The sequence below is a fragment of the Aedes albopictus genome, chromosome 2 (genome assembly GCF_035046485.1).
Source record: "Aedes albopictus strain Foshan chromosome 2, AalbF5, whole genome shotgun sequence".
Lineage (NCBI taxonomy): Eukaryota > Metazoa > Arthropoda > Insecta > Diptera > Culicidae > Aedes > Aedes albopictus.
The window spans coordinates 499,194,441-499,207,219 of record NC_085137.1 but is presented as its reverse complement, the minus strand read 5'-3'; the positions used below and the strand labels follow the sequence as shown (position 1 = coordinate 499,207,219).

The window sequence follows — 12,779 nt, the reverse complement described above, 5'->3', positions numbered from 1 at the left end:
TGTCGTGCTCAGAACAATTTTTCATGAATAAAAATGCTTTTAAAAAATGTCCCGATTTTGTCAGGTACCCGATTTTGTTCCGCCCAAAAGGCTACCAGGGGCTGACAAAATCGAGTCCTTACTGAATTACGAAGATTCCTTGCACAACCATACAAGTCTTAGACAAGTTTCTATGAGATTTTTTTATCTAAGATTTACTTTTTGGAGAAAAATACATACAGTCAGGTCTTTTTATACGCGGTTTTTTTGAATTTTGAACTGAGTTTTTTTTTACGCGCTACGTATCCCCCGCGTAAAAAAAACTTGACTGTATTGCAATTCCTGTGGATCCTTCGTAAATTCTTCTAAGAAGTTATTATCGATTTGTTATAGTGATTGAAAAGCCATTCAATTGTCGCAAAAACCTTTCGCCATTAGCATCAGTGATGCGACGACGCTCTATGACTGCCGCTGCCGTTTAGCACAGTCGTCCGGTAGCGAACTTCTGGATCCAGCCAGCCAGTGCTCGTCGAGCATTTGCGCGCTTCGGGTGGCAGAAGTCCGTTCGCTTCGAGGTTCAGTGACGAGAGTTTTTTTGTATATCTTGTTGGTGTGTATTTTTTGCGCTATCGTACCTATTCGTCGTTCGAAGTTTTCCTCCTCTATCGACGACGAAGGTCCCCCGCCGCCGGAACAATGTTTGTGCACGGCGGGAAGGAAGAAATTCCGCGGGTGTTTTTTCGTGTGTGAAATTTGTTTTTGGCAAGAAGTCATTTTATCACTTTTATGGGCTCGTCGAGGCAAACATTGCTGTCTAATAATCGGCAATTGATACGGGGAGAGGAAAAGTTAGTGCCGTGCTGGTCGGAGGGTGTTTTTTATCGGGACTATTGCCTACTCAACAGTGTTGGTCAAAACACTGTTTAGTTATTGTTTTAGAAGTTTTAGTAGTTTAGAACATTGTAACTATAGAGTCCCTGAAGAAGGTACCAAACGGACCGAAACGTCGGACTAAATAAAATAAATAGTTTTTTTTGTTGTTGTCAAGACTGCTAAGCTACCACGAAAAAGTTTTCGAACTACTTTAATTTTTGCAAATAGCTTTACAAATGGTCATTTATGATATTAAAAAAAACCGAAGAATTTTTTGGGCAGTCACCAAAAACTATCACACGATTTAATATTGCTCTACATCCGACGTTTCAATGTTTATTGCACTTTCTTCAAGGGTATTATAACAGGATATTAGGAATTAGATATTTTACATTCATATTGTTTCTTTTGAATAGTTGAAAATATTCTTTCAATAGTGATCATAATTCAGTCGAAAATTGTAAACCATACTTTTAAAATTTACTACTCTATTGAAGACAAGTAGAGCGAGGTAGACATACACAGTGTTTAACCCTCTAATACCCAAATTTTTGATTTTGATCTAAATATCATTTTTCGTCATCTAAAATCGATTTAAACATGTTTTGGTAGATGATTCTTTTTAATTCTCGATTTCGTGAATTTCAGTTTCTGATTTTTCTAATTTTTATTTTTGAACATCCCCACACTTTTATATTTTTCCTGGAAGCCTATTTAGGGAACGGATTTTTTGAGATGAAAACATTTTGAGATTTTATGATTCTTGTTGAAATATTATTATTTAAAATTTTTTTCGCAGAAAAATTTATTTTCCGTGTTATTTCAAGGAAAATAATTTTAGAGTGTATTCGATTCCCTTAAACTATTAAACAAGGATAGAATGATTTGGGAAAATTTTAAAATATGTTAATTGTAGCGATTCAATACAAAATAAACAATGACTTCTAAAAGGTGACTAAAACATCAAATTTTCAATGATTTTAAAAAAAATGTAAATACGCTTTAAAATACACCAAAAACCTTTTTAAGATATACAGAACAGTCCTAAATATCAGCCAAAAATATAAAAAAAATTGATTTTCCACGAAACAAAAATTACAAAAATGCTCAAACTATACCCCGTCTAAAGGCGGGATTGGGTATTAGAGGGTTAATTTGGCAGTCTTACGATCCAAGTTCTGCTCCCAAGTTGATTGTTTTGAATGAATACTCAATGATGTTACTAATGTTTTGACCAATACTGTGTTGCAGGCGGAAAACGGATGCAACAAGGAAGATTTTCGTAATGTGATTGTAATGCACGGAACGTCCGGAGAGTTACGTGAATAAAAAGTGTTTCGCAGCTAAGAACAAACAGGATTCTTCACCAGGTGATTCAGAAGTGCTGTGTATCACCACATAGAAACGGTTTCATCAAACCCATAGGTGTGATATTGACGTGGACAAATCGTGGGATTTCTACTGATAACGCAGCCGGTGATGGGCGATTCGCGCGGCGTTGATGCTTGTGATGATGATGGTTGTTGGTAGAAGATGCCGCAGTGATAATGAGTTGATTGCAGCCAGCAGTGTTTTGTCTCGGTGTGTGTTGATATTTGGCGTTGGATATTCAGGTGTGCACTAGAAGGCAGAGACGGATTGGTATTAGCACGTTATGACGAAATTGAAATACCCAATTATCGATGGGCGATAAGCGACATTGAGCTTGGCGTGAGTTCATATTTGTTTGGGGTTTGGGATTATCTTGACTGGAGGGCTCTTGACTCGATGACGATGACGACGATGATGGTGGCGGTTGGTAAGACTTTATTACACTGTTTCAACGGTTTGTTTAGATTCATTGTCGATTGGATGAGTAAACAAGTTATTATTTGGATTGAAAGTTGTTCAACTTTGTTGTTTTGCTTTCCTCGCACTTCAAGTATATTGACCAGAATATGATCTATGCAGTAAAAACGCTCATTTTGCTGAGAAATAAAAACACTGCAGATACTTCTTGACCCTCGTTAGCTCATGCACGGGCAGGTTAATAACACTAGTTTACAGCATTTTTGAACTCGGTAAGCTGATGATCATTTTCGGTGTAGAATCATGCCCTGAGTTCGAAAACTCGAAAGAAAAAAATTATAGTAGAGTGGAAATTTTTTCGACTTTCCATACAAGGTTGATGATTTGAAATCGATTTTTGTTCTATTTTTAAGCAAAGTCGCTCACTTCACACATCTCGTTCTTCGTAATCAATGCTCTGATTGAGCTGATTCTTTTACTGTAACTCGCCTACATGTGATAAACGTTAAGAAAGAAATTTTAAATTGTTTTTTTCTTATTGAAAAAAAAAATACATTTCTTCATATATTTTTGGAATTTTTGCTCAAATTTAAGGAGATTGTCCCTGAAACTCGCCAATATCTTGAATTCCATCAATCCAACGCAAAACCTTCATTCAGATGATCGAATGGTATTATATTCAGCTCTTAATTTATGGAAAAAGATTTAAAATTGGTTGAAAAAAAAAAAAAAAAACGCAAGATATTTGAATTTTAGTAAATTCTATATTTTTAAAAGTTGTTAAGCTCGATTTTGAGCTAAAACTTAATAACTGTTCTACTTAAATTTTTTTGAAGCACGGTTTCGAAATCAGCGCTAAATTATGCTTCAAGAATTAGGGATGAATTCCACCTGAGATGTTCTCCCAGTCCCACACAGATTACCTTGCGGGAGCGTCCCTATAGAGCAGTATGTCAGAAAACAAAGTAGGCAGGCAGTACGACGTTTGCCGGGACAGCTAGTGTTTAATAAAAATTATGTCTTCATCTATTTGAAAATCCCAAAATATTGATGGGTGTTTAGTCTGTGCAGCCTTTGGCTGAAGACGGCGTAGTGTCTTTTTAAAACAACTTCAATAGTTAAAAATTGTCTTTTTTCAATTGTGCACATAATTATTCATTTTTCAATATTTTTTTTCGTTTTTTTGTTTCTTATAAATTTTTATCCATTCCTCCTCGTGCCTGATAAGAATGTCTCGGATATAAATGAAAAATAATATGTGCATCAGCCTGGCAGATACAAATTTAATTTTGTCTTTTTGTCTCCCCCCCATGAAAAAATTCTGGCTGGATTTTGCATTTTGAGGGGGCAGATAAAAAATATTTATCAAAATACAGGTCGGACTCGATTATCCGGGGATTCAATTAACCGGGGGCCCGATTATCCGGGGCTCGATTATCCGGAAAAAATAGCTCGATTACCCGGGGAAAATTTGTTTTTGCTTTGTTTACAAATTTTTAGATTACCATTTTACAAAAAACGTGATAAACATCAAATACAACACCTGTAAATAGAATTTAGCCCATTAGGAAATTGCTTTTATTTTTTCACATTTTTCAGCTAAAATTTCATTTTCAAAAAACATGGTGATAATAATACCAGTCGTTGAGTTTAGGCACTACAACGTCATGTATGTTAGCTTCTATGTTTTACGAACAGTTTTTGATTGAAGAACATCAAAAATAAAGGAAAAGAAGCATGGCTCGATTATCCGGGTGATTCGATTATCCGGGGTGAAATAATTTTTGAGTCACCCGAATAATCGAGTCCGACCTATATCGGCTCTTGTCCAAATGTCTTTAACAAATCTGATGAGTTTTTAATATTTTTCAGATTAAATGCTTTATTATTTTTATCCCCAGCCAAAGGGTGGTGGGACAAAAAGTGAAATAAATATTTGTAAAGGCCAATTAAAAAAACAAATAGAAATTTTAGAACAAAAATGCATGATGTTATTTTTTCCACAACATATATCTTGCATAGATATTTAAATTGCTTTTTAACTCTTACTCCCCTCAAAACTCATATACCAACCATTAATACTGAAGGAAAACACGTGTGGTTGCAACGGAATGACAAACTAGAATGATTTATTTTACTTAAATAATTCAAGGGTTACTATGACCAACATCCCCCCTTAACCCTGAATTTGAGAAACCCCAAGTGATTTTCTTGCTTCTCGGAGTTTCGGATACGGAACCGGCTTCGTTAGGACATCCGCCAGTTGACCTTCGGATGGAACGTGTTGAAGGGCAATAGTTTTCTGCTCCAACTGCTCCTTGACGAAATGATGACGCAGATCGATGTGTTTCGTCCGCGCCGAGTAACCGACTTCTTTTTCGGCTAAACACATTGCACTTCTGTTGTCGCAACGCATTTCAACTGTGGTAGTGAGGCCACTGAGCTCTGCTCGGAATGAGCGCCACCATAGAGCTTCCTGGCCCGCGGCTGCGATCGCCATGTACTCTGCTTCCGTCGTGGAGAGAGCAACGGTGGGTTGTCTTCTGCAGCTCCATGCAACTGCACCGCCCGAGTGCTTGAAAACGTAGCCTGTTACGGATCGTCTGGTCTCTGGATCGTTTCCCCAGTCTGCATCGGAATACCCGTGGAACGATTCTTCACTTTCGCTACTGTAGATTAACTTCATATCCTTCGTTCCTTTCAGGTACCGCAGAATGCGTTTGGCTGCCGTCCAGTGAGCTTCTCCCGGGTTGCTGTTGAAACTGCTGACTGCATTGACCGCGAATGCTATATCCGGTCTGGTGCACTGAGCCACGAACTGCAATCCACCGACGAGTTCGCGAAAAGGTACATTCGCCATCCTCTCGACGTCAGCGGGCGATTTCGGGCTCATTTCCTTGCTCAGTTTCTGGCTTGCATCGAACGGCGTGGAAACGGGATTGCAGTCATTCATTCCAAACCGCTCGAGCAGTTGCTCGATGTACTTTTCCTGGTCCAATGTGATCCTCCCGTCAACTTGTGTTACCCGCATTCCGAGGATCTGCTCCGCGTAGCCAAGATCTTTCATCTGGAATCTGACCATTAGCTGCTGTTTCAACGCGTCGACTATTTCATCATCGTTGGCGAACACCAACATATCGTCCACATACACGGCCACGATGAGAATCTTGTCGCCGTCGATCAGGAAATACACGCACGAGTCCATCTTCGATTGCTGCAGACCGATTTCCCTGAGTACATTATCGAGCTTTTTGTTCCATACGCGACTCGCTTGCTTGAGTCCGTAGAGCGCTTTCTTCAAACGACACACCTGGCCGCCGGGAATTGCGAAGCCTTCTGGTTGCTCCACGTAGATCTCCTCATCCGTCAAGTCGCCTTGAAGAAAGGCCGTCACTGCGTCGAGTTGGTGGATCTTCAATCCTAATCTCGCTGCTACTGCCATCAGGTAGCGGACCGTGGAGTATCGGACCACTGGTGAATAGGTTTCTCCATAGTCGACTCCTTTGATTTGCGAGTAGCCCTTCGTCACAAATCGCGCTTTGTACCGCTCGATCGAGCCGTCCGCTTTCGTCTTCAGCTTGAACACCCATTTCGATTTTAGGGCTTTCCGCCCCGCCGGTAGGGCACAGAGCTCCCAGGTCCCATTGTCGCTGTGGGATTTCATCTCTGCCTCCATGGCTTCATGCCACCGGTTGCTGTCGTCACGCTGCATTGCTTCCGCAAACGTTTTCGGCTCATCAAGAAATACCTGAGATGGGGAAATGCTTTGAGGGACGGCACTGAAGCTCAACTGAAAATCATTGTACTTGCCTGGGATACGGCGCTCCCTGCCACTGCGCCTTACCACACATTGGGGGTCCTCTGGTTGTGGAGGGAGCGCAATTTGTGATGGGTCCGACAGCACTTCGCCGCCAGTTTCATTCGCTGGTAATGGTTCTGCTACGGTAGCTTCTCCGCCTTGCTCGGATTCTGGGTCGGTTTCCACTGATGCCATCCGAAACTGTAGCATCTCTGGTTCGGGAGCTTCCAGTCGTTCTTCGCTGCTGCCTTCGTTCAGGAACACAACGTCCCGACTCACATACACCTTCCTGGATTTCGGATTGTAGACTCGATAGCCTTTCGTCCCCGCTGCGTATCCGACAAAGATGCCTTGCTCCGATTTCGGATCCCATTTCTTCCTTCTTATCTTCGGTATGTGCGTCATCACTCTCGTACCGAAAACGTGCAGATTGAATAGGTCCGGCTTCTTTCCGCTGAACTTTTCTTCCGGGGTCACTTGAAGACCTTTCGATGGTGAACGGTTCACGAGGTAGCACGCTGTTCCAACCGCTTCGGCCCAAAACGATTTGTCCAATCCTGCATCAAATAGTAGACAACGAGCACGTTCCACGAGGGTCCGGTTCATCCGTTCTGCCAGACCATTTTGCTCCGGATTATGCGGCACACTGGTTTCGTGTCGGATTCCACATTGCCGCAAATATCGCTTCATGTCATGATTCACGTACTCCGTCCCGTTGTCACTTCTCAATCGCTTCACTCGCCTACCTGTTTGGGTCTCTGCATACGCTTGAAAATCTTTGAAGCATTCCAGCACTTCCGTCTTCGATCGAATGAAGTAGATGAAGCACTTCCTGCTGCAATCGTCGACGAAGGTAAGGAAGTACTTGCTGCCTCCTACGGAAGTCGTTTCCATGGGACCACACAGATCACTGTGGACGAGATCCAACACCTCTGCTGCTCTGGCCCCTTTGAATTTGAACGGTTGACGTTGATGCTTCCCTTCCAAGCACGGAATGCACGCCGGCATATCGGATTCGTCGAATTGCACACCACAGACCATACTGCGAAGTTGCTTCAAACTGTGTGCATTCAAGTGCCCCATGCGGCGATGCCATAATCCGATGTCCTCCTTGGGCGTCGCGATGCACGATACATTTCTTCCGGTTTGGCGGAGACGATATAGTCCGCCTTGCTGATCACCAACAGCCACAATCCGACCGGTCTGGTCGAAAACTTCACACACGTCCTTGGAAAACACCACCTGATGACCACGACTGCAGATCTTGTGCACGGATAAAAGATTCATCGCCAGTTCCGGAATGCACAGCACTTCCGAAACATCGAGCACTTCGGTTGCATCACCCAAGTCGGCTTTGATTACCACGTTGCCCTTAGCAACGACTGGTGTCTCCATGTTGTTTGCAACTATGACACTATCACTCACCTCTTCTGCTTCTTTCAGATCCGATTTGTCCCGACACATGTGGGACGACGTGCCAGAGTCGAAAATCCATTCATCTGTACTGGCGCGCTGGTGCTGTACCATGAAGGCCGAGTGTCTGTCGAATTTCTTCGGTGCTTGCTGGCTGCCTCTACGCTCTCCCTTTGGCTCCGACTTGCCTTCTCGTTGGCACTCGGATGCGTAATGGCCCGGCTGGTTGCATCGGAAACATTTCACATGGCTCTTGTCCGGCTTGGATGACTTCGGCTTCGTCCTGGATTGTCCATAGAATGCCCGACTCGACTCGCTTCCAACAGAGTCGTCAGGCCACTTCACGTCCTGGAGAATCTTCGCCCGTATCGTATCAGCTCGCATCTGGATCCCGGACGCTTCCAGGCCCATGATCATGGGCTCATACTGTTTCGGCAAGCCCATCAGCAGAATGCTGGACATCCACCGATCGTTCACCTCGAAGCCAATCTGCGACAGTTTGTGCCTGGTGGACATCAGCTGGTTGACGTAGTCCTCCACCGTAGCACAATCCACTAACTTTACTCCGGTCAGTTGCCGAAGTAGTCCGAATTCCCGGATGTATCCGCTGTCCTGGAAAGCCGCCTGCAGACTGTCCCATGCTTCCTTGGCTGTAGCTGCGTTCTGGACGAGACTGTAGTTCGTCGGGTCGATGCTCAGACAAATTGTTGCGAGCGCCCGCTCCGATAGCTCTTCCGACGGATTTGGTGTCTTGATTGCTGCCCATGTACCTTCTCGGATCATCACCATTTTGATTGCGAAGGACCAGGAGCTGTAGTTTTCCTGCCCTCGTAATCGCTCCGTCAATGGCAACGATAGGCTTCCTCCCGCTGGTAGGATTCTTGAATTCGTCGCCACCGGTGCTCCTCCAACGAAATCCGCTTGCTGGCTTCCTGCTCCTGCTGTTCCGGCCGGACCTCCGGCGCCTGGAAGTGCTTCTGAGCTGCTACCGTTCATGCTTCGTGTTGGAGTTCTCTGGAGCGACATCAATTTTCTTCTTGTATAAAAATCTTGAAAGTTTCAGTTCTTCACATCGGCGAAAAATTTTCTTCAATTGTTTGTCCGTTGCTATGGTGCCACAGGCCCATAACCTGAAGGAAAACACGTGTGGTTGCAACGGAATGACAAACTAGAATGATTTATTTTACTTAAATAATTCAAGGGTTACTATGACCAACAAATACACATTAACTACTGAACATATGGGATAAATGCATTTTGTGGAAAATATAGCATTAAAAAACAAAAAAAAACTAGGAAAAGCCAATGAAATTTGGGCAATTAGTCTCAAAATCGTTATGATCCTCAAAACAGATAAAATTCAATTTTGAGAAAAAGTGTGATAGCACTTATATCTGGTTTTTATTTAATGGATCAATGAAGCAAATTTTTCTAGCGTTCGCCGCATGTAAGCAAAGGCGCCACCGTATATGGACATTAGCATTGTGTGGAGCAGACCTGGTGTGATGGTTAGAACACTTCACGCCGAGGACCTGCGATCGAATCCCACTCCCGACAAACTCACAAAATATGAGTTCTTAAGCGTGGGTTCCGAGATGAACTAGCCTAGGGCTAAAAACTTTTTTTTTTGTTTTTTTTTTGTCTTTATTATAGAGACTTTCAGCATGGGGCTGGTTCATCTCTTCGGGCTAAAAATCTCGTTAATACATATAAAAAAAATTGCATTGTAACATCAGTGGATAGTAGAAATACACTAGAATTCCAATGGCGCTGTAGTCACTTTTCCTATTTATTTAAATTAATATCTTTTAGGGCGCATCCATTAAGTACGTCACGCTAAAATTGGGAGTATTAGACCCCCCTCCCCCCTTCGTACGGGTGTTTCCTATACTTAATACATTGCTTGTCACGGTTTCACAAACCTCTTTCCCCCCTAGGACCGTGACGTATTTAATGGATGCCACCTTATTGTAACTATTGATTGTTTAAAGGTAACCAGCTTGTAGGTGATCTTTTGTTTTGGGAAACAAAATTTATTTGACACTTCTAGTACCACTACTGACGCAATGAGGGCGTGGCACACTAGATGTTAGTCACACGAACAATCACGACACTGGACTTCTGTGGCTAGTTATTCTGATCGTCAAACACATAAGGCTACGGTGGCGCTATCTGTTCATTCCATAGTGGCTGTTTTAGTTATTTTAGTGATCCATTGAAAAAATACCCTCCGTAAAGGGTGTCCACTAGGGCATTTCAGAGGTCCCATTCAAATTTAAAAGTCTTATATCTTCATAATAATTCTTGGTGCAAAGCTAGAGTACTGTCAAATTTTCAGCCATTTCGATGGTGGTTTGATGGTGGTCCAAAAGCAAAATTGGTCTATATGGAAATTACCATGAAAAACATTCTAAAAAGGTTTTCCGGGATGTCTTGAGACCCTTTGAAACCCCCTCCAAAAACCTCTTCGAAACTTCCCTGGATTTTCTCCAGATATCCTTTAAGGTAGTACAGTTACAGGTTTACAAGTTACAGTAGTTGTAAGAAGTATTAAGAGTTATGTAAAATCTATTATTTTCATATTGTAACATTTTAAAAGGCAATGCCTTACGTTACGATAAGTTATTTGATAAATAAATAAAAAAAAAAGGTATTTCCGCAGGTATTCCTTCAGAGGTTTCTTTCAGAATTCCGCTAGAGATTGCTCCAATAATTCCATCTGCAATTATTTGTGGTAGTTTCTGAAGGCATTCCTTATGGAATTCTTAAAGCTATTTCTGGAGGAGTTCATGAATGAAATCCTGGAGACATGCCTGTAGGAATTCCTGGTGCTATCTCTTGAGAAATTCCTTGAGAAATATCTAGAGGAATTCCTGGCGCAATCCCTTCATTAATTCCATGAGGAATCCCTGGAAGAATCCCTAGAGAAGTCCTTGAAGGAATTCCTGAAGGATTGTTTTGAAGAACCACAGCAATTACTCCAAGAAATCCTCTAGAGATTCCTTCAGAAATTTTCCCAGGAATTCCTCCCGGAGTTTATCCAGAAATTATTCATAAAATACCTCCAGGGATTCCAGCATGAATTCCTCTTGAGATTTCTCTAGGAATTCCTTCAAAGATTTCTTCAGGAATTCTCCAGAAATTCCCCCAGAAATTACTCCCGGAAACTATTTAGTAGTTATTACAGGTATTCCTCAAAGATTTCATCCAGGCATTTCTTCAGGGACTTCTCCAGGAATTACCCCAGGTTTTTTTCCAGGAAATCCCGCATGGCTTCCTTCAGGAATTCTTTCTCCGGATATTTTTCCAGGGTTTCATCCAGGGATTTATCCAGGAATTTCTCCACCAGAGATTCCTACAGCTATTTATTCAGAAATCAAAGAATTTTTCAGGGATTCCTCTTAGGATTCTTCCAGAGATTCCTCCAGGAATCCTCTTATGCTTCCTCCAGAAATTCATCCAAAAATTCCTCCAAAAACTCCTCCAAAAATTCTTCCTGGAAATCAGGAATTTCTCCTGGAATTCCTATAAGGATTCTTCCAGAGATTCCTCCGATGATTCATCCAGAAATTCCTCTAATAATTTCTTCTGGAATTCCTCCAGAAATTCCACTGGCAATTCCGCTAGGAATTTCTTTAAGTATTTCTTCAGAAAGTCCTCCAGGCATTTCTCCTGGAACACCTTCAAGGATTCCTTCAGGTATTTCTGCAGGAATTCCTTTAGGAATGCCTCCATGGATTCATCCACGGGAATTCATCTAGGGATTTCTCCGGGAATTTTACCAGAGGTCCCCCTTAGAATTCCTTTAGTGATCCCAGCAGGAATTCATCCAGGAATATATCCAGGAATTGCTCCAGGCATTTGTCCAGGGATTTCTCTAAGAATTTCGCTTGCGATTTCTCCAGGAATTCCTCCAGGTATACTTTCCGAAATTCACCCAATCGTCAACATATTAACTAAAGACTGATTCGACGCCAAATCACGGATCGACCAAACTTGATGACAAATATGGTATTGGTTCCCTTATTAAGCATGTGGTTCCCATTTTCATCCTACAAAAAACAAAGGATTGAAGCTCTGTTTGTTTTGTTTCTTTTTTTTTTGTTAGAAGTGAGCACGCATGAGAACAAAATGAACGAAATCAATCGGTGCCGTAATCGCTTGTTTTCGAATAGGATGAACATGGGAGCGTGAGATTACAGATGTTACTCATACCCTATTTAAAAAAAGGAACCAAAAAAAGGTCCACTAATGAAAAAAATCGACTTAAAAGTATTTTTTCAATGGTCCTAAGTGCGTTCGTTCCAATTCACTAAAAAAAGGTAGCTTGGAACCCGATGGGGATAAAAAAACACGTTTTGGGAACATAGAGTGCCGCATTTTTTTTTATCTGTATTAACTGGCCCTAGGCCAGTTCATCTCGGGACCCACGCTTTACTTCCCTTCCGAAGGAAGAACTCACATTTTTGCGAGTTTGTCTGGAGTGGGATTCGATCCCAGGTCCTCGGCGTGATAGTCAAGTGCTCTAACCATCACACCAGGTCCGCTCCACGAGTGCCGCATTCATTAAACAGTAAGTTTCATTTAAAACACTCTTAGTCATCGACTTTACTTTACTTTAAAATAAAAACTTAAGAAAACAACTCGTATTTGACTTATTTTATAAGTTACACGAGATTGTCCATCTAAAACCCACAGTATCGTGATTATTTTGCATTTATTTCGGATAGCTTTCCCGGTTATGGGAACATGAAGAATGGTTGATGAGATTTGAATTTCCTTAACAACTAAGATACTGTGTCATTGATTGGCTTAGTTGATTACTTGGTAAAGCATTCATCTAGCGTACAACGGCCGTGAGCACAAATCTCTTCTGAGCTGTGGTTTTTTTTCATAATTTCACACATCCATCTGTACAGTTAATCAG

General features: G+C 41.9%; 1 protein-coding gene across 7 annotated transcripts in view; it reads left to right on the top strand.

Moving 5' to 3' along the window:
• Positions 1–458: 458 nt before the first annotated feature.
• Positions 459–12,779, top strand: part of LOC109622511 (uncharacterized) — a 112,374-nt gene continuing 100,053 nt past the window's right edge. The window contains exon 1 of one of the 7 annotated variants that reach the window (XM_062854384.1): positions 459–589. The gene's annotated coding sequence lies outside the window, so the exon portion shown is untranslated. Of the gene's footprint in view, positions 611–2,120; positions 2,563–12,779 lie in introns of those variants that run through there. The other 6 variants (XM_062854387.1, XM_062854385.1, XM_062854390.1 and 3 more) reach the window with 6 other exon arrangements.